The following is a 25,223-nucleotide window of genomic DNA, read 5'->3' on the forward strand; positions in this document are numbered from 1 at the left end:
TTTGCGCTTCGGGTTTCTACGCACTGAATTTCTCATTCTCCCTTCCTGTTTCTGCCTAGACTATGAAGTGAGCTGATTCACTGTTATGATTCAGTGTGTGCTATAGTGTTTGGTCAAGAAATAATGCCTTTTGGACACCTGAGTGGCTCAGTCAGTTAAGTGTCTGCCTTCAGTGCCCCACATTGGGCTCTCTGCTCAGCAAGGAGCCTGCTTCTCCCTCTGCCTGCTGCTCCCCCTAACTTGTGCTCTGTCTCTGTCAAATAAAATCTAAAAAAGAAAAAAAAGGGAAGAAATAATGTCTTTCAAAACAATAATATATTTGCATATACATAGAATATTTCTAGAAAGGTATATGCAAAACTGGTTGTTCTAAAGTGGCTGAGGGATGGTATTTACACACTTTGTGAATTTTATACTTCGTGTAGCATCTACTCATTTGCAAAAAATATGTTTAAAAGATTTTCAATGAATAAACAAATATTCTTGGAGTGCCTGGGTGGCTCAGTCGGTTAAGCAACTGACTCTTATTTCAGCTCAGGTCATGATCTCAGAGTTCTAAGATCCAGCCTCGAGTCAGGTTCCATGCTCAGCAGATAGCTTGCATGAGATTCTCTCTCCCTCTCCCTCTGCCCCTCCCCGCTCCCCGCACTCCCTGCTTATAATCTCTCTCTAAAAAAAATAGAAACAAAAAAGTTTAAAAAATAAACAAATATTCTTTTTGAGCTTCTTATCTCCTAAATGTTTTAGCAGTGACCAAGATTAAATAGTTGATTTCCGAAGTTTTAAAGGTGTTGGCTCCATTCTGATCTAACCTGCTTCTTATTCCTCCACTATTCATCATGTGTCATATTTTCTTTTAAACATCCAGCAGAGTTCAAAAGTTGCACCATAGGGTCTATTTTTTGTTTATTTATCTATCTATCTATCTTTTATTTGTTTGTTTATTTATTTTTAGTAAGCTCTATGCCCACAACATGGGGCTTGAACGCATGACCCTCAGATCAATAGTTTCATGCTCTTACAACTGAACCAGCCAGGCACCCCAGCAGCAAAGTTAATTTTGTTTTATTCTGAGAATTTTGAGAAATGCAAATTAAAACCATAATGAAATATCACCTCATACCTGTCAGAATGGCTAAAATCAAAAACATAAGAAGTGACAAGTGTTGGTGAGGATGTGGAGAAAAAGGAAACCTCATGTACTGTTGGTGGGAATGCAAATTGGTGCAGCTGCTGTGGAAAACAGTATGGAGATTCCTCAGAAATAAAAAATAGAATTACCATATGATCCAGTAATTCCACTCCTGGGTATTCACCTAAAGAATATGAAAACACTAATTCAAAAAGAAAATGCACCCCTATGTTTATTGCAGTATTATTTACACTAACCAAGATATGGATGCAACCCAAGTGTCCATCAATAGATGAATGGATGCAACCCAAGTGTCTATCAATAGATGAATGGATAAAGAAGATGTAGTGTATATATACAATGGAATATTATCCAGTCATAAAAAAGAATAAAATCTTGCCATTTGCAATGACATAGATGGAGCTAGAGAGCATAATGCTAAGTGAATTAAGTCAGAGAAAGACAAATACCATATGATTTAGTCATGTATGTAATATAAGAACCAAAACAAATGAAGAAAAAAGAGACCAAAACAAAACAAAACAAAAAACAAAGAACAGACTTAACCATAGAGAACAAACTGATAGTTTACCAGAGGGGAGATGGGTAGGGGGATGGATGAAATAGGTGATGGGGATTAAGAAGTTCATTTGTTGTGGTGAGCACTGAGTAATGCATAGAATTGTTGAATCACTATATTGTACTAATATAACACTGTATATTAATTATACAGAATTAAATAATAATTTCTGAGAATTTTGATCACAATTTGAAATAACCAGACATTCTTGAGATGCACCAAAACCATAGCTGGGAACCACTAAATTTCAGATTCTGAAAATGCTAATCACATCTTTAAAAATTTGCAGAATCCAATGATGTATAAATGCACATAAATTATTTTTTAAAAATATTTTATTTATTCATGAGAGACACAGAGAGGAAGAGATAGGCAGGGGGAGAAGTAGGCTCCCTGCGGGGAGCCCGATATGGGACTCAATCCCAGGACCCCAAGATCACGACCTGAGCCGAAGGCAGATGCTCAACCACTGAGCCACCCAGGTGTCCCAAATACACATAAATTCTATTTACTCAAATTCTCTTGTGCTTATTAGATCTAATTATTAATTTTTTGAATATAGACAAAAATCTCTACATTGTAATATAAGATGAAGCATTGAATAGATTAATATGGTGAATGGTTAAGGGATCTATTGCAAAATTGTAAGAAAGCACTTTGAAATGAGAGGAAAGAATCCATTCTCAGGGTACCTGGGTGGCACTTAAGTGTCTGATTTCAGTTCAGGGCATAATCTTGGGGTCCTAGGATCAAGCCCCACCTCTGGCTTCCCAGTCAGCACGGAGTCTGCTTCTCCCTCTCTCTCTGCCCCTCTCCTTGCTCATGCGCTCGCGTGCTCTCTCTCTCTCTCTCTGTCTCTCGCTTGCTTACCCTGTCTCTCAAATAAATAAATAAAATCTTAAAGAAAAAAGAAAGAAAATATATTCTTCTATCCCTCACCAAAATACATGTTCGCTGTATGTGTACTACCTAGAAACTTAACTTTGGGATTTTAAACAGCACACAGAGCTGAGTTCTGATCACCCGGCTTATTATTCTGCCAATGTATTTAACGCCTGTTTGTTACACACCTGTCCTCTGCTGGCTCTTCGCTAGGTTTGGAGTATTGGGCATAGAGCAGGGGCGGATGGAGCATAAAACTATAATACAGCTATAGAGGGGAAACTAGGAGGAGTTCTGGGGGGGAGGGTACCTGGTCTCAGGGTCAGAGGTGACCTTCTGGAGGGAGACTGATGGTTGAGATGGGACCTGGGAGGGTGGCCTTGCAGTTAGCTTGCTGAAGCAACTCCCTCACCTTCAGGCTTTTGTATGTAAAACAGGGATTAGTAATCTCAGAGGTTTTCTCTGAAGACTGAATAAATTTTGATATTGAAAGCATTTAGTGCCATATCTGGCACATAGTAAATGCTCAATAAATGATAGCTATTATTGCCTGGTTGTTTTGGAGAGTCTCTTCCGGGTAACCTATGAGGCAGCCTCAAAAGTGTGAAGCTTACAAAACGGCCCTTGTGCTAAATGCTCCAGTTCCTCCACACACGCTGCGTGGCAGCAGTAGGGGTGAGAAGATCAAGCACACAGCCTTGAGCAGGAAGGCTCAAGGCTGCACACTCACCATGACCATGAAGGCAATCCTCCCCACCGCCCCCCCATATTTTTTGTCACAGGGTTAACATGTTCTATAAGTCAGATCTGAAATCCTGGCCCCCTCAAAGGCTGCTGGGTCTCCCTGTTTAATCAGACATGAAACAAATCGCGTGCTGCGGCAGAGGCGTACAAACACGCTTTAATTACAATATTGTAACACCAATTAGAGATCTATCTAATCGAGGACTCGGCACTTCCTGCTTGGATATTACTCCCATGTTGGGATAATTACTGCTAATTAAGCTTGGAACTAATTAGGCTAAATGATCTCATTTATACCAACAAAGATGACTTCTAGGAGTTCATAAGAAAAACGAGGGTGATTTTATCATTCCTGGACTATTTGGCATTTCACACTGGAAATAAAATGCCATCCCCTGCCATCAAGGTGCACAGCCGGCTTGTTCCCCTGGAATTCTGGTCCCAGATGGCAGCAGGATCTTCATTTGTCTACACAGATTCTCCTACACAGTTGAACATATAATGTAAAAACAGTGTCCACTCAAATCCACCGTGTCTTTCCACAAATGACAATCACAATCTCAAGAAGGGCAGCCACCAAAAGCAGTGACAGCAGGAAGCGGGGGATCCCTCAGCAGCCTCGCAGAGCCCGCTCACCTTGACTTGTTTCCTGCATCTCGGTATTCCTACCACAGCCTTTATGGCTAAGAGTAAGTCACAGGTTTGGAGGTTGGTCAGACAGATCTGGGTTTGGGGAGATTATTTATTACACCTACAATTCAGAGCTGCATCCCTAGCACAGGGATAATAACAGTGCTGTGTAGTGTCTCTGTGAAGATTAGTAAGAATTATCTGGAATGCAGGATAGTGGTTGACACATAGCTGCCCTCAGTAAGTAACAGGGACTTCTTTTTATGTCTTCAAGGCACCATAATACTCACTTCTCAACTAAGCCTACATTTTACCTGTCCTGCTTCTCTTTTCTGGCCTGGTGCGGTGGTAGTAGAAGAAAGCGCATGACAGGAAGTTGGGGATCCTCATTATTTTCCAGTTTGTCTAACTAGCTGTGTGACTTGAGCAAGTCACTTCTCCCGCCTGGAAAATGCCATTCACTCTAGTACTGAGCCAGGTTACATGAATTTTTGGACATAACCTTTAAGTAATATTCCCCAATTTTAGAGATGAAGAAACAGATTGAAATAAATAATTTTCCAAAACCGAAAAAAACAAAAACCCTCACTGTTATAAAAGGGCAAGGTCAGGAACTGAACCCAGGACTCATTCCATAGCCTACCCTCTTAATATATATTACATTGAATTGCCTTATTCTCCCTTCCACTTGACATCTCCAGGGTCCTTTCTGGCTAAGAACCTCTGGTTCTGTCCTGTGGGTGAATGCCTCAACCTTGTTCTTACCTAGCAACCCTCAACTAAGAGGTCTTTTATTCTTTTTAAGATTTTATCAAGCAATCTCTACACCCAATGTGGAGCTTGAACTTACAACCCCAAGATAAAGAGTCACACGTTCTACCAATTGAGCCAGCCAGGTGCCCCTACAAAGAGTGAATCTTTTCTCTCTCTCTTTTTTTTTTTTTAAGTAGGCCCCACACCCAAGGTGGGGCTTGAACTCATGACCCGGAGATCCAGAGTCGCGTGTTCTATCAAATGAGCCAGTCAGGCACCCTCTATTGCATGTCTAATATATGCTTCATCCTAGGGAGAATAAGATGCCCCCTGACACCAACACCCTGACAAACTTATATTCATTAAACTACCTGCCTTAGAATTCCTATATTGTGACAAACATTTCCCTATCAGAATTATATATTTTAACTCTTTTCACAACAATGGAACTAACTTCAACCTATTTGTGGGAAATCTTTATATTATCTTCTCTGGACTCTAGCACTTGGTTTTTTTTTTTTTTTTCTCTGAGAAAAACATTCTAGGGCTTCTCTGGTCCTCTCTTATCTATACAGTCTAATAAAAGACTCCACAAATATGTGGGTACATATACACAACACAGATATTCTTTGCTGGAATGCTCTTTCGGGGAAAACAAAAACCAATAGACAAAGCCCAAACCTCTGTTCTTAAGTATTACAGAGGACTGAAATCTTCAACCTGTACACCTTTCCTTCTAGAGAAGTGTTAATGAGATCACAAAGCAATACTGGCTGGTCATCTATGGTCAGCTCAGGTCAAGAATTTCCTGAGCCATCTGAGCTACAGCCTATCCTGGAAATGATTTCTATTGATGCTAGAAAAAGCTAGGATGGAAACACATCTGTCACCTGACTCTTAGGAGCCTTTGCAGCAAAAGTCTGGTCTCAATCTAGCCTCTGGCCTATGCCCCACTGGAATGTGAACTCTAGGAAGACCGCCTTGTCTTGTGTGGTTTCATCTCTAGTACTTAGAATAGGGCCTAGGATAAAGTAGATGTTTAATAAATGTCTACTAAGCCAATGAATAGAGTACTGAGTTTCAGTGCAGGCACCTAGGGGCAAAACTAAGGAAGTTTGTACACCTCTTCAGATATGTGAAGGTCTCTTGCCTTTGGAGCATTCCACCTGTGACATGTTCTCAGAAGGTAACCTGCTGCAGCTTGGACTCTTTTTCTACTCCTGTCTAGAGGATTCCTACAGCCTTACCCTATGGGCAAGGCAGTCCCTGGCTCTGATTCCCATCACTCCAGGGTCTCTCTGGGGGGAAAATGGGAGTGGACACAGGGAAAAGGGTGCTTTTTTACCTGTGAAGGAGGAACCAGGGACCTCAGTGTCACCCGGGGTGGGGCTGGGGATGAACCCTGCCCCAATGTCCAGATCACTGAGCTCCTCCCAACCCAGAGGCCTGGCATTGATGGAAAGAGGATCTCTGTCTGCAGCTAATTCTTGAGAGACTGACAAATCCTGAACCACCCTTGCCTGCCTAAAATACTCTGCATAGGGGAGGTGTCAAGTTGGTCCCTCGCCTGCAGGGTGGGAGTGTCAGTGATGGCCAGTCAGAAAGCACAAGGAGAAAGAAGGAATACTGGATTTGGAATCAGAACACTGAAGTCTCGGACCAGCAGCCTCACTTTCTTCCTACATAAAATGGGGATAATATGAGCAATCCTCTTCACCTCAGAGTGGTAAGGAGATAACGAGCACCACAACTGATCGCACACTGCAGATGTCACATAACAGTGAGTTATTACCTCTCACCCAGTAATTGTCTCTAGTTGTGGGATATGCTTAGTAACGTTTGTGATGCAGGGGCACCTGGGTGGGCCCCATGTATACAGGGTGGTGGATAGGAGATGCGCTGGCAGCTTCCCTGAGATGGAGTACCAATCTGCCTCTGCCAGGGACTGTTTCTGGTGGCTCATCGGGCAGGATGGCCCAAGAGCTTTGTACCTAAGCTGCAAATAACACACCTGTGGTATTCCCTGCCTCCATCCTTTACTTTGCTGGAGATGGATTTATATGGATGAACACCTATAGGAGCTAAGAGTTCCTTCCTCATGTGTTACATCATGGTTCCTTACCATGGTTCCTTACCATAGCTCAGAGTTCCTTACCATGACTCAGAGCATGGGCAGACCTAACAAGTGAGGGACTCAGGGAAGGGTCCTTGGTCCCAGGGAACCCCAGTGTGACATATTAGAGGAGCAACTTATGAGGAATCCTGAAACAGAGCAGGAAGCAGCCTCTTAGCACAGGCCTTAAAAACTAACAGGTGCATGGGGCACCTGGCTGGTTGAGGCAATGGAGCATCCGACTACTGATGTCAGGATCCGACTACTAATGTCAGGATTGTGACTGATGTCAGGATTAAGCCTCATGTTGGGTGTGGAGCTTACATAAAACAACAACAACAACAATGAAAAAAAACCTAACAAGCAATTAACTTAAGAGGATGAAAAATGAATACATATATTAATGAATAAATAAATGTTTTCACAAAATGAAGAAACCTTTTATAAGAAGGATCATTGTGCCATTCTCCTGGTTCTCATTTTGTCTTTTGTGTTAATACAGAGTCTCAATATATCAGTTTTGTTTCCATAACACAGCTGAGATAACTCAGTTTCCTGTGCTGCTAGGGCATGTCAGACCGAGAGGTGAGAGTGGTGAGGGAAATATTATGAACCCCCAAATCATAGCATAGCAATCTAAGGAAGAATGTGGGTAAGTCAACCAACCACTTTCACGTGACAAATGAGAAAATTGTGGCCCAGAAAGTTTACACAACCACGCTCCTCTGAAGACAGCATGTTGGGATAGTTGCCTGAGAAAACATACCAGCTTTCCTCCTCTCAGGCAAAAGAAAAACAAAAACATTTTACATTTGTTGCTTTAGTGGGGAAAAGTCAATGAAGCTGCCAAAAAACAAGGCCTCCCATTTGTAAGCATCAGAAATGGCCCCATGAATAGGAGACTCTGAGAAATCCAAGACTGACTCCTGCAAAGGACAGAGGTACCAGGAAGTCACCTGAGGCAGTTGTTAGGGAGTCTATGTCCTGTCCTTGTACCCCATCGGCCAGGACAAACCCCAAATGGGGCCAATTCGGGACTGTGTATGCCAATACACAGTGTATACACAATACCCAATCCCCTTTATGGAATATGCTTGTCCTGAAACTATTATCCACTATCATGTCAAGTATCTGTTAAAAAAAGAATATGATGGCACAACTGGGGGGCTGAAAGGCTACACTGTCTCTAGCAAGAACTTCACCATAATGCTCAAATTTAAAATGGTTCTTCCTTAAAGCTAATCTTTCCTGGAGGTATGAAAGCAGTTCTTCTTCAAAGTTGGAAGTCTAGGGTGTGCACATGGGTGGCTCAGTTGGTTAAGCATCCAACTCTTGATTTCAGCTCAGGTCATGATTTCAGGGTTGTGAGATCGAGCCCCCCATGTTGAGTCTGCTTGAGGTTCTCTCTTTCCCTCTTCCTCTGCTCCTCCCCACCACTCACTCTCTCTCTTTCAAAATCAACCAATCTTTAAAAAAATTTTGAAGTTGGATGTCTGATTCACATTTCTCTTCTGCATTCAAACTTTTGCTCATTCATTTATTCATTTGTTCCACTGACACTGGTTCCTATTCTGAATGAGACATAGCTTTCAGAAATTAGTAGTCCTGCAATGAAGGAATGATTACTCTGGTAATTATCCACATCTCCACCCCTAAAGACTGGATTATCTATCATTTTTCTTATCTGAGAAATGTTTACCTCTATTGGAGAAGTGGAGAGGGGCAAATTCATAACTGGTTGGTTTCATGCATCTGTTCTTCCTCAAAATCATGTGTCATCCAACTAGAGCTAAAGTGAAGGAGGTAGGTTGGCAGGCAGACCAGAGAGCAGAAAGGTCAGAACCACAGACACAAAAATGGTTCCATAAGCTTCTAGACAGGAAGGCAAATGTCACATCTGGAAAGATCTTGTTCATTCATTCATTCAGTGATGCTTATATGCGTTGAGCATCAGCCGGGTGCCAGGCACTGTACTAGGGGCAGAGGCATAAGATTAAATAAAGGAAAACAACCTTATTATCAAGGATCTCAGGATTTATTTTTTTTAAGATTTTATTTATTCATGAGAGACACAGAGAGAGGCAGAAACATAGGCAGAGGGAGAAGCAAGCTCCCTGAGGGGAGCCTCATGTAGCACTCGATCCACAGACCCTGGGATCACGACCTGCATCAAAGGCAGACACTCAAATGCTGAGCCACCCAGGCACCCAAGGATCTCAGGATTTAAAGGGGGAAGTATGTACATACACAAAACTATGATGGAATGAAATAAATCCTAAAAGAAGTACATACACGGTACCAGGTGGAGAAAGAAAATGCTAAATTTGAAGACATTTTTGAGGTGAAGTCAATAGATCCTCATGACCATTTGGGTGTAGAAGGTGAGGGAAAGAATTCAGTGAGTCCAAGGTTTCTGGCTTCAGGTACTGGATGAAAGGTGGTATGAGTTAACTAGGAAAAGGAATACCGGAGGAGACTCAGGCTTTTTAGATTAAAGTGAATGTGTTTTATTTTGCTCAAGGTGGAAGATCAAGGTTGAGATGTCTATGGGAAAAAAAAAAAAAAGAGAGAGATGTCTATGGGTAGTTGAAACTGTGTTTGGAATTTAGGATAGCAATCAATCAATAATGGTGTATGAAGGAGCAGGGATGGGCAAAGGAATAGGATGACGAAGAGAAGCAAAAGGTGGAGCGTCTAAATAGTAAGAACTTGAAAACACAACCCCTGCCCCAAAGAAGATGAGGATGCAAATCTCCCACCTTTCCTACTTCAGATCAGCTGCTTCCACCTAGGTCACAAATGGCTTCAAACTGTCAAATGGAAGAAGCACTTGCCAGCCTATACCTTGCCTGAGTCTGCAGGATTTGCACTGTCAGCTCCCCAAGGCCTCTTCTGGTTCTCTCCCTGACTGTGGCATCTCTGATATCACCTCTCTACTTCTCTCACTCACTACTTTTTTTTTAGCTAAATCATTATTCACTATGAAGACTTGGTTCTCAAATGGTTCCATGACCTTGAACTTTCTGTTCCCTCCTACGAGGTGCCTTTCCTCTGCTTACCTCTCTTCCCCAGTTGTTCACCCAAAAGATTCTTCTAGACCTGTAAAGCTCCATCTAAGAGTTTTCTCCAGGGGTGCCTAGGGGGCTCAGTGGTTGAGCATCTGCCTTTGGCTCAGGTTGTGATCCTGTGGTCCTGGGATTGAGTCCCACATCAGGCTCACCAAGAGGAGTCTGCTTCTTGCTCTGCCTATGTCTCTGCCTTTCTCTGTGCATCTCTCACAAACGAATGAATAAAATCTTAAAAAAAATAATAAGACTTTTCTCCTTCCCTTGCTTCCTCCAGCTGCCCAGTAGTCATGTTCCCTCCTCTAGGCTCCTATTAATAATTTTTGCCACTTTAGACTGGACTGTTTATTCATTGCTATACAACACAGTACACTACCAGAAGGGAAGGCATTTATTTTATGATTTCTAGAGAGGGATCCTTAGCACCTGACACAGTCAGTGGTGGGTACTCAGGGAATGACTGGATAAATAAATGAATGATGAGAATGGTGAGGGAGATGAGACAGTTGAAGAAGAAAGCCATGCGATGGGTGCAGCACCTTGCTGGCTCAGTCGGTAGAGCGTGCAACTCTTCATCTCAGGGTTGTGAGTTCAAGCCACACGATGGGTGTAGAGATTACTTAAAAATAAAGAAACAAAAATTAAAAATAAAAGAAAGAAAGCCATGAGGAAGACGTAAGCACATATACAATAATACACATAAAGAAATGCCTCTTTTCTTGGACTGCCCTCTGCTCTGGGCCTAGACAGAAGGAGGTCTTTCTTCAAAGATGTCCTCAAGTCTAATTAATGTCTTTACCGTATCTTCTGGGAAGATCTATGGGAAAGAGGGTTGCAGATAAGAGACTGCTAACAAGTCTCTTGAATTTGCCCTCCTTTTCCATCTGAGCCCTTTCTATATTTGAGAAAAAAAAAAAAAAGTACAAGCCTCTCCCTCAGGTAGGAGTATAAGAAATCACAAACTATTAATATTTGTTCTCTTTGGATCCATGTGAAATGACTAAGAATCTTGTTTGGTTTTGCTTTTTTCCCCTCAACAATCTTTCTGGTTCAGCATTGCCCAGGTAAGAAATTTAATGAGAAAAGGCATTTAAGCATTGTTAGAAGTTGGACCAAATGGTATTTTGTGGCTTGTCACAACTCTGAAACTTCCCAGTGCCACAAAGTCCAGCATTCTGTGTTGTGTGGGTCAATAGGGCATTTGTAACGAAGAATTTGCTCTGTCAGGTTTTAAAGTCTTTCAGAGCTGTGGAATTACATCTCTTATGAGATCATTTGACCACAGTTTTGCCCTAAGACATTTCAATCCTATGACAGAGCCATGTTGGGGAAAAGCAACATGACTACAACTCTCTTGGGATGAGACAAAAGTTTGGGTTCTAAAAAGATAAGGCTTTGGCTACAGAGGTAGGTGGGATCATTAGCATATCTAACGCTTGATATGCTAGGGCTTCCATTCTTAAGAGAATGCAGCTTGCTTTGTCAAGGATTTTGCTGGTGTTTGTGTGTGCAAGCGAATGGCGGAGCAGTTTGCATGCAATTTGAAAGTACAAGTATTAGAGCTGAAATGTAGCACAATTTGAGATAGATAGCCAGTAGCAGAGTGGAAAGGCAGTCGGACCTGCTGGGTCACTAGCAATGCCACCTTCAAAGTAGATCTCAGCATTGGGAGGAAGGAGAGATAGGTTCCTGACATTGGAGTGGAGGTGGGAGTCCTAGGAGGAGAACGGATTTAGGCTTTCACTTCTTATGGTCTCATTGTTTCCACCCATATTTCCCTCTAACAGAGTTAGGCTTTATTCCCAACTGAGGGTCAGTTATACTCCAAGTTCGATGCTTTAAGAAAATATTGATTGTTGTATCATTAATTGTTGAGCATATCTGGTGTTTAAAAATGAAGTATTTTCTCTTTGCTTTTACTTGACTCAAAAATAAATGAATGGGTTCCATTTTGTTTTTCCCTCCTGGATTTCCCTTAGGCATACATCAATGTGTGAAATGTCAATACAATTAGAATATTTTGGAAATAAGCTATCTATGATTGTGAAAAGCAGGCCTAGAGTAGAATTCTCCTCCTAAACTTACTGATGATGCTACTTAATCCACATACATATATGGAAGGATAGAACAACCACACAGTGCGAAATTTCTGGCACACTTCCTACTTCAAATGCACCCTGTTGTCTCTAGAAATGCTTGAAACCAACCAGATCCTTTGTCTTGATGGTAAATTTAAAAAATATATGCTCCCCCCCATACCTTTACAAACTGTGAATACACTGGGCCCTTGATTGTAGGTGCTCACTGAAGATTAATCAGAGGGGATAAGATTTTTGAAAAACAGTAGTTTGAAGTTCTAGCAACTTGGGAATTGCAAGTGTTGTGTCAGTTACCTAGGAAAGGGCTGGTTGCTGGGGTGAGGATGGGAGTGGAAATAGGCGAAGCTGGAGGGATGGAATCAAACATCTATTGGTCACCTACTATGTACCACATGCTGTTTAGCATTTTACATCTATATTGCATATACCTCTGGGAAATAATCATCCCCATTCTAAATTCCCTAGCAGTTTGCTTAAAGATCAATATTTCATGATTTAAATAAGTGCAAAGATGAAGTGAAGCCAATCTCAGGGAATTTGAGCTGATCTGGGAAATTTATTCAAATTATGGAAACATGGAATACTCTGGTTCTCAAAGCAACCATTTTCTAGGACACTTGTAACTTAGAGGCAGCATGGAAGGACGTGTTCGCTTCCAACACACCTTCACAATGGACGTGTGTTCCAACACACCTTCACAATGACAGAGTGGGGGCTCACCTGCAACACTTGGCCAGGCAGGAAAAGGATGCCAAATCACAATAGCAAGCTACTTGTAAATTCTGTCTCAGGCATATTTTCTGCTGAGATGGATGGTATTAGCAGCCCTGCAAAAGGAATATCAGCCTACTCTATTACTCTTGAGTCCACAGTTCCACTGTGAGAAAAGCAGTGGAAATCCATTAAAGAGTTGTATGGGTTCAAGCAAGTGATCTCACTCTCTTTGGGCTTAAATTTTCTCATATGTAAAATTAGGAAGTTGGAATAGATGATGCAAACATTCTTATAATTCTTGATATTCTATCATATAGGCATTGGCAAGTACATTGGGTTTCAAGGTCCTCATCTGAAGAACAGCTAGCTTGGTTTCATCATGCCTATAGCATTAAGAGAAAGCATGGAAAAATGGAAGTCAGGGAAAAATCAGCCATGGTGCTGTGCATTAGAACTTCCTGCAAAATGGAAATGTTCTCTATTTGCACTGTCCAATATGGTGGCCATTAGCTACATATAGCTACTGAGTACTTGAAATGAGGCCAGTGCAGTTGAAAAACTGAATTTTATTTTTTAACTTATTTTTAAGATTTCATTTATTTACTTGAGACAGAGACAGTGAGAAAACAAGAGAGAGCACAAGCAAGGGGAAAGGCAGGGGCAGGAGGAGAAATAGACTTCCCACTGAGCAGGGAGCCCCAGGCGGGCTCAGGCTCAATCCCAGGTCTCTGGGATCATGACCAGAACTGAAGGCAGATGCTTAACTGACTGAGCCACCCAGGTGCCCCTGAAGTACTGAATTTTAAATTTCACTTAATTTTAATTAATTTAAATATGAATGATCACATGTAGATATTGGCTACCATATGGATGGAATAGGGCAGATATCAACCTCATTTTAAGCCAGAACTTTAAGTAAGATAAAAGATTAAGGGAGTAGTTTGGGAATTGTTTCAATTGAAGAATAAAGAAAGGCACGAGTTTAATTTGGGCAATTTACAAACAGAGCACTATTATTGCTTCAGAACTTCTAAAAAGAAGGATGGACTCTCATTTTGTAATGATGGCAATGATAAGAACACCTTACAATTGTATATAACTTTATGTTCTCCAAATTTCTTTCAGGCTATAATTTGATCCTCACAACAACCCTGCGATGTAGAAGACAAGTAATATTATTTCATTTTACAGATGAGGAAATTGAGACCTGGGTGCTTGCCCCAGATCACAGGCTTGAAACAAAAATGAAGTAGAAATCTGAAGCAATCACTTCAGACTGCATTTCCTCTAGTTCCTTTCTCACACAGTACAACCTCCAATTCTTCCTCTTGCCCAACTTCATCACAGAAGTGGAAACAAATTATATAACAGGATAAGAATAAGAAAGTTGAGGAAAAAGCAAGGGACTCGCTCTTCCACCAACTAGATGATCAAACCCTGAACGAATCAAGAGTTAGTTCTCTGATAAAAGAAAGGAGTGCGGGGGATCCCTGGGTGGCTCAGCAGTTTAGCGCCTGCCTTTGGCCCAGGGTGTGATCCTGGAGACCTGGGATCGAGTCCCACATCAGGCTTCCTGCATGGAGCCTGCTTCTCCGTCTGCCTCTCTCTCTCTGTCTCTCTGTCTCTCTCTCTCTCTCTCTGTATATCATGAATAAATAAAAAAAAAATCTTTAAAAAAAAAAAAAAAGAAAGGAGTGCAAAATGAAGTCCCACTGTGTGCCAGGCATTTTACAGATTATAGCTGGCAACACAATTCTATGAGGAGCATTTGCAGCAGCATTTTATTACTGAGAAAGTTTCCCATCTGAGATCACACATCTATCAAGTGGCATAACCAGGATTCTGTTCTACAGCTCCTGGATGTTTCCCAAAGTCACATTCATGTTGAAGAAAGAAAGATTCCCACCCCCTTCCCTCACTCCCACAAGCTCTCTCTCTCACCACAGACACTGACCAGCAGTTAAGCATGCAGGCTTCAGAGTCCCTCAGACAGCACTGGAACCTCAGATCTGACATTGCTCACGGGATTTAATGTTTCTGGGTCTCAGTTTCTCACCACAAAACTGGGGAATCTTTTTACCTACTTTATAAGGTTTTGAGGTGGATTTGGTGAGACAATTTCTGAAAATACTTAGTATAGTGCCTGGCACAAGTGCTTAGTGAATAGTACTTATTAATATTTCACAATATTATTAAGGTGCTGCAGACTCTGTGAGCAATTCTGAAGCAGGAATTTAAAAAACTACTTCAGACAAGGTAGCATTTTTGCTTAAGTCTGCCAAGTAGACAGTCCTGGAGGACAAAAGACACTCATTGGAACATTGTAGGTTAAGTTGGAGACTAGAAGTTAAGATCAGTGATTGAGGGATGCCTGGGTGGCTCACTGGTCGAACAGCTGCCTTCGGCTCAGGGCATGATCCTGGGGTCCTGGGATTGAGTCCTGCATCAGGATCCCTGCAGGGAGCCTGCTTCTCCCTCTGACTATGTCTCTGCCTCTCTGTGTCTCTCATGAATAAATAAAAATAAAATCTTAAAAAAAAATCAGTGATTGAGGCAGAAGCAGTGAAAAGATACCTTTCCTCAAAATGGCCCAGGAAGTGACTTGTCCTGACTTTTCATCTCCTGTAAGACAAATGTAATACATTGCCCTCTCTCAGCCTTTAACCCCACATACCCAAGTCCTTGTTGCCCATCTCTACCTGAATGTGACACCTGCATAAAAAGCTAACATTCCTCCCAAAAGAATTCGCATTCACTCATTCATTTATTTGCTTGACAACTACTCATGAAACACCTCATATGTGCTTTGCGTGGTTCTAATAGTCAGACTACAGTTGTGAACAAGACACACTCTTAGAGCTTGCTTTTGGTAGAACGGAACAGACATACACAAAGGGAACAAATAAATAAGATCACTTCAGATTATGGGAAGTGCTGTGAAGAATAAAAAGCAGGATGATGTGATAAAGGGTGGCTGTAGGCAAAGGGCATGATAATTGATTGGGTAGGAAAGGCCTCTATGAGGAGATGACATTTAAGCTGAGACCTGACTGCCAAGAAAGGGCCAGTCAGGTGAGGATCTGAGGGCAGAGTGTTGTGGGCAGAGGGCACAGTAAAAGCAAAGGCCCTGAGGCAGAAATGAACTTGGTGCATCTGAGGGATGGCAAGGTGGCCAATGGAAGCAGAGGAGAGTGCCAAGAGATAAGGTTGGAGCAGCTCAGGAGCCAGTTCACATGGAACTTACACTGGGCTGTGGCAAGGAGTTTGGATTTTATTCTAAATACAGTGGAGGGCCATTTGGATATTATCAGCAGGGGAGCAAGGAGATCTGAGCTGCCTTTTAAAAAGATTACTCCTAATCCTACCATCCCCTTGCTCCAACACGTCAGTGAAAGTGTGCAAGTGCATGCTCCCAGTTTCTCTTAGGAGTGTCGCCATTTTGCCAGCTGGTGTGTGTGTGTGTGTGTGTGTGTGTCTCCACCCCTATTCAATCTGTTGCCAAACTGCCTCTAGTGTTTCTGAAGCTCAACCTCCGTTTGCATTTCCACTGCCATCATCCTAATCTCAGTCCTCAGCCCTTTGCACCAGAAATACTTCAGTAGCTCTCCTTAGTCTTCTGGACTCTCCTTGCATGCAACGTACCTCACATACCACAGCAAATAAATCTTCCCAAACTAAAGATCTGCCTACATCACTTCTCTGCTTGAGAACTTTCAATGGCTTCCCACTGCCCATGAAACTAAAATGTAATTCTCTAACCCAGTGTTTGAGATCCCCCAGCATATATCCTGAACTGTGCCTCTCTCCACAATTCCCTCCTATGCTTTGGCCAAACTGGTCTACTTGCTCTTCTCAGAACATGCCTTGCTTTTGTTTGTGTGGTTTCCTGGGTCTGAACGGATGCTTCCTCCAGTTGCCTCTGTTGAGATCCTGTAACCGCTCTATCCCTGGAGTCGAATGATATCATCTTCACGATGCTTTCCCTATTCTTTCTGACTGGATGTGAACCTCCCATGGGATTTTATCTGAACCTTTTTAAAGCATTTATTATATTGTTCTTATATACAGCTATCTGCATACGTGTCTTACTCCTCTACTAAATGTTTAGTTCCTTGAGGATGATGACTGAAGCTTACTCATTTTTTATGCTCGTTAGTCCCTAGATCTCTAAGATGTAGTTAATAAATATTTGTGGAATGAATGAATGACCAAATGAATAAATAGACAAATAGACCTAAAATTCATCTTCAGGCAGCATTGCTCCATGAAATGATTTTAGAAAATTATGAATAATCATTAAAGGGAGTAAGAAAAAGGGTCTAGTCCTTTCATCTTCACCATGGCATCTAAGGGCTCCCGGGAAACACAAATAAGCATGGAAATAGGTTTCCATTGTTTTACATGGAATGGATGTCAGAAAAAGTCACTTGGGAGTTGCTGAAAATTATGCACTGTGTTAGCAGTGCCCTAGGACATAGATTCCATGTCTGGGGTTCCCCACTACCCACAGTCCTTCAGTCCCCAAGGTAGGTTTATGGGAAATAATGTAGAACCATTTCCCTTAGCAATTAATTTTGAGTTGAGCAGTTCCTTTGCAGAAAAAGAGATAAAAGTTTCATCTTATTCCCTAATTCTTCACTGGAGTATATTAGTATTCCAGAAAGACTGAATTAGTGTGTTGGGGTTTACCTCAATCAATTGTGTTGTAAGTTCATTTATCTTAAGTGACTCTGTTTTGGAAGAAAGATACTAAATGAACTTCCTCACAGAGAAAAGGCCTCTATTAATGTAGGAAATGGGTACATTTGCTGGGGAAGCAAATAGGCAACATTTCCTCACTACTATCTTTTGTTTCATGCACTGACCTTGACTCTCTTTATGAAAGGGGATAACTAGCTGTCCTTTTTATTTTGTTTTGTTTTTAAAAATATTTTCTTTTTTTTTCTTTTTTGGACTTTATTTATTTATTTGGGAGAGTGTGAGAGACAGAATGACCATGAGAATGAGAATGAGGGGCAGAGGGCCTAGCAGGCAGCCTGTGTAGGGCTCCATCCTGGGACTCTGGGATCATGATCTTGGCTGAATGCAGGTGCCTAACTTATTGAGCCAGCCAAGCATCCCTGATTTTTTTTTAAGATTTTATTTATTTGAGAGAGTGAGCACGAGCAGGGGGAAAGGCAGAGGGAAAGAGAAATGGAGAAGCAGACTCCCCACTGAGCAAGGAGCCCCATGCAGGGACTTGATCCCAGGCCCCTGGGATCATGACCTTAGCTGAAGGAAGACACTTAACCGATTGAGCCCCCCCAGGTGCCTGGTCCTTGTTTTTTAAGCTATACATACTGTTAGTGCATTGTTTCATTGCAAACCATCTGTTATTAATTATAGCTGAGAATCATGAAGCTCTCATGAAGCAATGGTACCTGTTTTCATTACTTAATATTTAACAGGACTCCTCCTAGAAGATTCAGGGATACACCAAAGATCAGTCCCTCAATGAGAGAGAAATGTGGCAAGCTGATACTTCCTCAGGATGGCTTACTTCCCCCTGGGCTTCTGCCCCTCATGGATCCTAACTATGCCAAACACACTTTCTTGCCTACCAACAAGCTAGATACCAGTTGTGGTTTGAGCAGCAGTAGTTCCCTGTATCATTTATGTTGTTTTTCTGTCCTTTCTAAACTTCATAGTAATTTTTTAAATATTTTATTTTTATTTATTTATTCATGAGAGACAGAGAGAAAGGCAGAGACACCGGCAGAGGGAGAAGCAGGCTCCCTGTGGGGAGCCTGACATGGGACTCAATTCCAGGACCCGGGGATCACCCTCTGAGCAGAAGGCAGATGCTCAACCACTGAGCCACCCAGGCGTCCCTAAACTTCATAGTAATTTATTATAAAATATGAACTCTTTGTAGCATGTCCTAAAAAGCAAGGCTCTCTAACTCTGGTTTTGTGTGTGTGTGTGTGTGTGTGTGTGTGTGTGTGTGTGTGACTTTATTACCAAGAGTTTAAGTAAACAACTTTTTACCAGCATCTTAAAAATCTGTTTTCTTTGTGCCTAGTTCCTCACCTTCAGAACTCAACTACTCAAATTGCCCAGAAGATCCAAGAAGTCCTTTTCAAACATTATTTTTACATCTACTCTAAGAGAGGTCAAAGGGAAGGCGATGGTCTTAAGTCCTATCCCTAGGGAGGAGTGAAGTATCCACACTCTTGCCTGCGGTTCTCCAGGAAAAGGAGGAAGAGAATGCATTTCTACTATAATATTTTGCTCTTTGAGGTCAGAAATGCTCTCCTGTAACTAAGGAAAATGAGGTAATATTTGCATCTCTGGATCTCAGCAAAGTAATTCACAATGGGTACAGCCACACAGAGCAGATGGGATAGGAAATCCTGTGTGCAAATCCCAGTCTACTCCTAGCAAACAGGCAATCCCAGGCAAGCTCCCTCACCAGTGAGCCTCAGTTTGCCCAGCTATAAAAGAGGAGCATGTAACCACCCGGGTTATGTGTGATGGTGCATGTGAAACACCTGATATTCTTCCAGACTAGATAGAGACATATGGGGGGCACAATGATAAAAGGTCATGGCTTGTGGCTTGGTAACTCAACAACTAAAAGATTTCCTATAGGGAATCCCTGGGTGGCTCAGCGGTTTAGCGCCTGCCTTTGGCCCAGGGCGCAATCCTGGAGTCCCGGGATCGAGTCTCGCGTCGGGCTCCCAGCATGGAGCCTGCTTATCCCTCTGCCTGTGTCTCTGCCTCCCTCTCTCTCTCTATGTCTATCATGAATAAAATAAAATAAAAAATCTTAAGATTTCCTATGACTGGGCAGCCCCGGTGGCGCAGTGGTTTGGCGCCGCCTGCAGCCTGGGGTGTGATCCTGGAGACCTGGGATGGAGTCCCACATCGGGCTCCCTGCGTGGAGCCTGCTTCTCCCTCTGCCTGTGTCTCTGCCTCTCTCTCTCTGTGTCTATGAATAAATAAATAAAATCTTTAAAAAAAAAAAAAAGATTTCCTATGACTTCCCAAAGGACTCTGTCTTTGGCCCTGTCATGCTCAATTCGTACAGCAGTGATTTAGTTAAAACTATAGAAAACATTTTTAAATGTTTTTGTTTATGGATGTTATAAAATTGGGAGTCATGACCATGAAATGAAAACAAACAAAAAGCCAAAGTAAAAAAAAAAAAATCCTCAAAATGTCAATTCTAACAAAATGAACTTTCAAAGTGATGAAAGCAGAACAACTTAAGTCCAACATATAAATTACAAACTCCAGGTTGCCTACATAACAGCATGTGTTTAAAAAAAAAAGGAAGGAAAAAAAAGGAAGAGGAGGAGAGGAAAGTAAGGAAGGAGAAAGAGCAGGGAAGAGAGAGCTTACATTTCTCTGATGAGGTGCTGGAAAAGTCAGATGTACTTGCAGGTCATACCAAGAGAGGTACGGTACGAAAAGCAAGGGAGATGATCATTCTCATTCCTGTGGAGCAAAATGATCAATTCTGAATGCCTCTCTGTAAAAGGAACATAGAGAAACTGGGATGCATTCAGTATGATGGCCAGAGAGAAAAATTTCTAGACTGTGTCCTGTAAAGAACTCGGAATGTTCAACTTGGAGTAAAGAAGACTTACAGGGTCCCTTATAGCTGTTTCAAATATGGGAAGGGCCACAAGGGGTTAAGACAGTGAGGCCAACTCTATATATTTCCAGGATAGAACCAGTACTAGGAAGCAGATGAAAGCAGCGCTCACAACAGGTGCACTGAGCTGTCCAAGTAATCCAGTGATTGTCCTGCTGTTGATTCTCAGAGGCCATGTGGCCCCTTGGGGGAGTGTTATCATCGGGGGTTCAAACATCAGATGGGAGACTAGCCAGGGGAACTCAAATTTTCCTTCTACCCTTAGAAATCCATGGCCATCATGGATCCCAGTGTCACTCACAGTCTTCCCCTGGGGAAACATCTTTGGGAGATAAGTCCAAAGGTAAATGTTTTTAGAATACAATGTTTCTATTTTTTATTTTAAAAAATCTCTGAGTTTGGGGGCAAGCACTGATTTCAATCAGCAGCACAAGACTATGAGAAAGGGACTGGGGGCAGCCCAGGTGGCTCAGCGGTTTAGCGCCGCCTTCAGCCCAGGGCCTGATCCTAGAGACCTGGGATGAAGTCCCACGTCGGGCTCCCTGCATGGAGCCTGCTTCTCCCTCTGCTGGTGTCTCTGCCTCTGTGTGTGTGTGTGTGTGTGTGTGTGTGTGTGTGTGTGTCTCAAGAATAAATACATAAAATCTTAAAAAAAAAAAAAAGAGAGAGAAAGGGATTGAATTTGGAGACACTAATTTGGGTCAAATTCCAGCTCAGACACTAATTTGGGTCAAATTCCAGCTCTGACACTTGCCTCAGTTTGCCTTGACGCAAACTGCTTGACTTCTCTGAGTCTCACTTTCTTCATCTGGCAGTATTAATACTTACTTCAAGGGTTGTTGGGAGGATTAAATGAGATACCATATCACGTTGATTCTAAGATGGATATTCTTCACATTTTAATAGCTAGGAAATCAAGATCCATTTTAACGGTGGTGGTGTGCCATAGTTTAATTGAGAGTGTTTTTTTTCTTTCATAGTTGCACATAAAGTAATGTGGACCTTACACAAATCAATGACAACTTATATTCAAAGGCATATGATAACATACATTAAACACTTAGCATAATGCCTGGCACACAATGAGCGCTCAATGCCATGTTAATTCCCTTCTTCCTTTGCTAGACAATGGCTTGACAACCTCTTGAGAAACAGGGAGGTCCTTAAGAATTAATAATCGGAACTGGTCTACAGATTCTCACAATGGAAAATTAATGAGAAGGTTCATACTCATTGTGAAAATAATGCTCAAATGAAGCATTATCTCTGTTCTACACAGACATACATTCTATATGCTTTTACAAATAGTTTCATATATGTATTCACACACACACATATATATTTTTCTTTATCATACTATTTTCTATGGTCATACAAACTTGCTATGATTTTCCGACTTTGCTTCCTAAGTCTATTTTGGTTCCAACATTTATTAAGCACAAGGCTAAATGTTTTGCCTACTTTATCTTAGGAAAGAGGACATCCCTGTCATCACCAGCAGTCTCCACCATTTTCCAAACCAATCACCTACCACAGAATGTCTCTGTCAACTTCAATACTCTTCAGACCTGCCTTCTTTCCTTTTCTGGTGCTCAATTCAAGATGCTTTACTTTGTCACAAGAAGCATATAATAAACTCCACACTCCAACTGTATGTCAGTAGAGGAAATTTTTTTTATGACCTGGCTGGCCCTGAACATAATCACCAGAGAGGCTTTTTGTAGTCAGATACTGTGATGTTAAGTGTGGATTTTTCCTCACGTAAGAACATATCTTGTCTTTTATAAAATGTTATTAAGCATGCTTGTCTCAATGTTATTTTGTGTTATTGAGTTACCCAGGTTAATTACATATGACACAAAAATCCAATTCTTTATAGCCGCCTTACGTTAACTATTTAATGGTACACATTGTCTTACCTTATATTAATATTAGAAATTCACTTGCTGGCTCTTCCTTTCTCCCTACTTCCCTCTTTCTCCCAACTTCTGGACAGTTGATTGCTGCTTAGTACTCATAGCAGCAGATGTTCAGTGGCAAAGTTGAGTTTTGTTCTGTTGGTATGGCTAGTTGGCCAATTAGCTGACATTTATTGAGGGCTCACTATATAGCCATCCCTGTGCTAGATTCTAAGACTAGCTAGAAAGATGAATGCTAGGCCTTCAAGAAATTCATCTTCTAGGCTAGACATGGAACAGAAGCCATCCTGAGCAGAAGCTCTCTTAAGTGATGGACACTAAACTAATTAATCTATGGCCTCCATTCCCTCTGCAAATGTAAAGACATAAGGCCCACAATGTGGGATGATCATAGCCAGTAGTAGGCTCCTCTAGAATGCCTGCACTCTGCTATTGCCACAGCAGAGCTGTCTGTTCACCAGAAGTCAGCATGTTTTTTTTTCCCTAAACTCATTGTTTGTTCCCCAAAACCATAATCATTGGTATTACACAATTTAATTAAACTTACTTAAAGGAAGGAATGTGAATAAAAAAGAGAGAAGTTGTTTCTACAAGATCTAAAGTGAATGTCTGGGAAAGGCACATTAAGGTGAGTTACTAAAAACACATGCTGTCGATTTGTGTGTGGGAGAGCCACCTGTAACATCATAAAAAACCTGGAAAAATCTGAATGCCTCACAGAATGTCTTTAAGATCTTGCTCCACTTTAAAAGAAACCAAGACAAAATGATTGCAAAAGCCTTGGAGGAGTGGCTTATATGAGAAATAGGATGCAGGGCTCTAATGGGAGACTTGAAACTCAAAAGACAAGGGAGGCCTTGGCCTTACATCAAAAACTTGAGGGATGTTTTAAGTTGAAATAAAAGCTTAAAGAATGATTCCATAGTTTATATGATTCCTGCTTTAACTCCTTGTTCAACTAAATCTCCAACTAGTTTTTTTTTTTAATTAGCAACTATTAATTGCATAAGGTACAAGGATTTCTACTGTTAACATAAAGTATGTTAAAAGTTACAATACAGGGTGCTGAGGCAGACAAGATGACTTCTTCCAGGGTAACAGAGGGCTTAGGACAGGCTCTATGGAGGACATGAGTCCTGAATTGTGTGCAAAGGGTAGAGTACAAGTTCCTTGGGAATTAAGAAAGGCCAGTCACTCCCCAGGGAAGGGATCAGTATAGTCACATAAGTCAGTTTTCTAGAATACGTCAATCCATCCAGAGGCAAGAAAATGCAGGTCTAACTCTATCAGCCATCACTATATGTCCTTAAGCAAGTTGTCTGTGCCTCAGTGTCCGCTTCTAGAAGATGAAGACAACTGCAGTCTACATCTCAAAGGGCTGCTGTGAAAATTACAGGAGATGACTTTTAAATGATCATGTGTTAATAAAAACATGGCAAAATTATCTTAAGGCTTTCTGGGAGCAAGGAAGTAGGACAGTCTGTGGAAGATCCCGGAGATGAAGGATCTTTTAAAAATCTCCTACCATGAACATAAACCGTAGAAAGTTCAAGAGAAGGGAAGGTGTGATGTAATCTTCCAGGTGCCAGGAGCCATGTCTGCCCTTGAGACCAGCAAACCAAATGGGAAAGTAGGTACTCTTAACAACCAGCCCTCAGTATCAAATATCACAACTCACCTACCACTTCCAATGAGCTCATTTGGTTCTCTTAATAAAACCATAAAATAAATATTACTGTTATCTCTATCTTACAGATGAGGGAACTGGGTCTCATAGAAGTCAAGTGTATCACTCAAGATTGGACAAAGAATAGGGACTAGACCCATGGTCACCTAATTCCAAATTGTGAGCTTCTCAACACAACTGGCAGCCTTTCTCCTGGGTCATTTAGTTCACAAATCCTGTGTTGCAATGTCTTGTATTTGTTCATTTATTAAAACTTTTCATAGGACAGGATGCTGCCACTAATAGCTAAAATGAGGGTTGGAGATTATCAGGGATTTCAATTATCCTGCCCATCTCTGACCTCCATTACCGAGGATAATCTGAAGCTAGCTCTAGCAATTTTCTGAAACTTCCATTAATTTTAAATAAATTTATACAATGTCGTCGTCCCCCCCTTATCCAAATTAAAACCTCCTTGTCTTTTCAGTTTCTCATTATAGGCAAATCCTTTGCATGTCTTGGAGACAGTCTGTTGTTTTTCTCTGGATCCTTTGTATTTCTGCTTTGTTTTCTTTGAAAGGACCCAATGCCGAATTCTGATTCTAAGGTGAAGTCATAACATCAATGTATATCATTAAAATGTTTTATTGTAATTACAGAAATAGTCAATGCCAAATTATGTGCACTATATTATTTTCTGCATCATTCTTTATCCCATTCTCAAAGTTAATACAGCCTATTATATCTCATTCATTCTTCTGGCTGCCTCTGCACAGCAAGCAGATGTCTCCATTGAGCAATCCACAATGAATCTGAGATCTTTTTCCTGAGCACTTACAAGTAGAGTAATTCAGAGCCCATCAGTGAGTATGAGCTGTTTCAATTGTTCCTTCCAGTGTACATTAGCTTGCACTTGTCTACATAAAATTTCAAAGAATCATAGATATTACAGATGGAAAAGACCAGTTAGTTTGTCAGGCCTGCCCACACTGCCAGCAAAAGCAAGCATGGAAGTACTTCTATCAGTTCATGCTATTTTAATGATGTTTATTAATAATAGTTACAATTACTGTTTATACTACACAGTTTCTTTCATTCTAAAATCAGTTAAAAGCCCTTTTTTAAGCATCCTTTTCCAAAAAGGAACTGGAGCTCAAACTTCAATGTTACCATACCCAAAGCCAGTCCAACAAAACCCAAACTTCAATTCAGTTCATTTTAGTAAACATCTTTGAGCACCAACCACTTGTAGGGCAAGGGCTATGTTGGGTGTTTAGAGGGATCCAT

At 41.4% G+C, this 25,223-nt stretch overlaps 1 protein-coding gene and 1 long non-coding RNA gene across 5 annotated transcripts in view; one reads left to right on the top strand and one right to left on the bottom strand.

Moving 5' to 3' along the window:
* Positions 1-25,223, bottom strand: part of LOC144280477 (uncharacterized) — a 69,540-nt gene that overhangs the window by 32,735 nt on the left and 11,582 nt on the right. The gene's annotated exons all lie outside the window — the stretch shown is intronic.
* The window catches only part of LOC144280480 (uncharacterized), a 59,884-nt gene that overhangs the window by 8,590 nt on the left and 26,071 nt on the right, over positions 1-25,223 (top strand). The window contains exons 4-5 of one of the 3 annotated variants that reach the window (XR_013348882.1): positions 18,774-19,026; positions 20,617-20,694. The exons of 1 other annotated variant lie outside the window; for it this stretch is intronic. This is a non-coding gene — a long non-coding RNA (uncharacterized LOC144280480). The remainder of the gene's footprint in view (positions 1-18,773; positions 19,027-20,616; positions 20,695-25,223) is intronic. One more of the 3 variants, XR_013348883.1, reaches the window with a different exon arrangement.

Source organism: Canis aureus, chromosome 12 (assembly GCF_053574225.1).
Source record: "Canis aureus isolate CA01 chromosome 12, VMU_Caureus_v.1.0, whole genome shotgun sequence".
NCBI classification, from domain to species: Eukaryota; Metazoa; Chordata; class Mammalia; order Carnivora; family Canidae; genus Canis; species Canis aureus.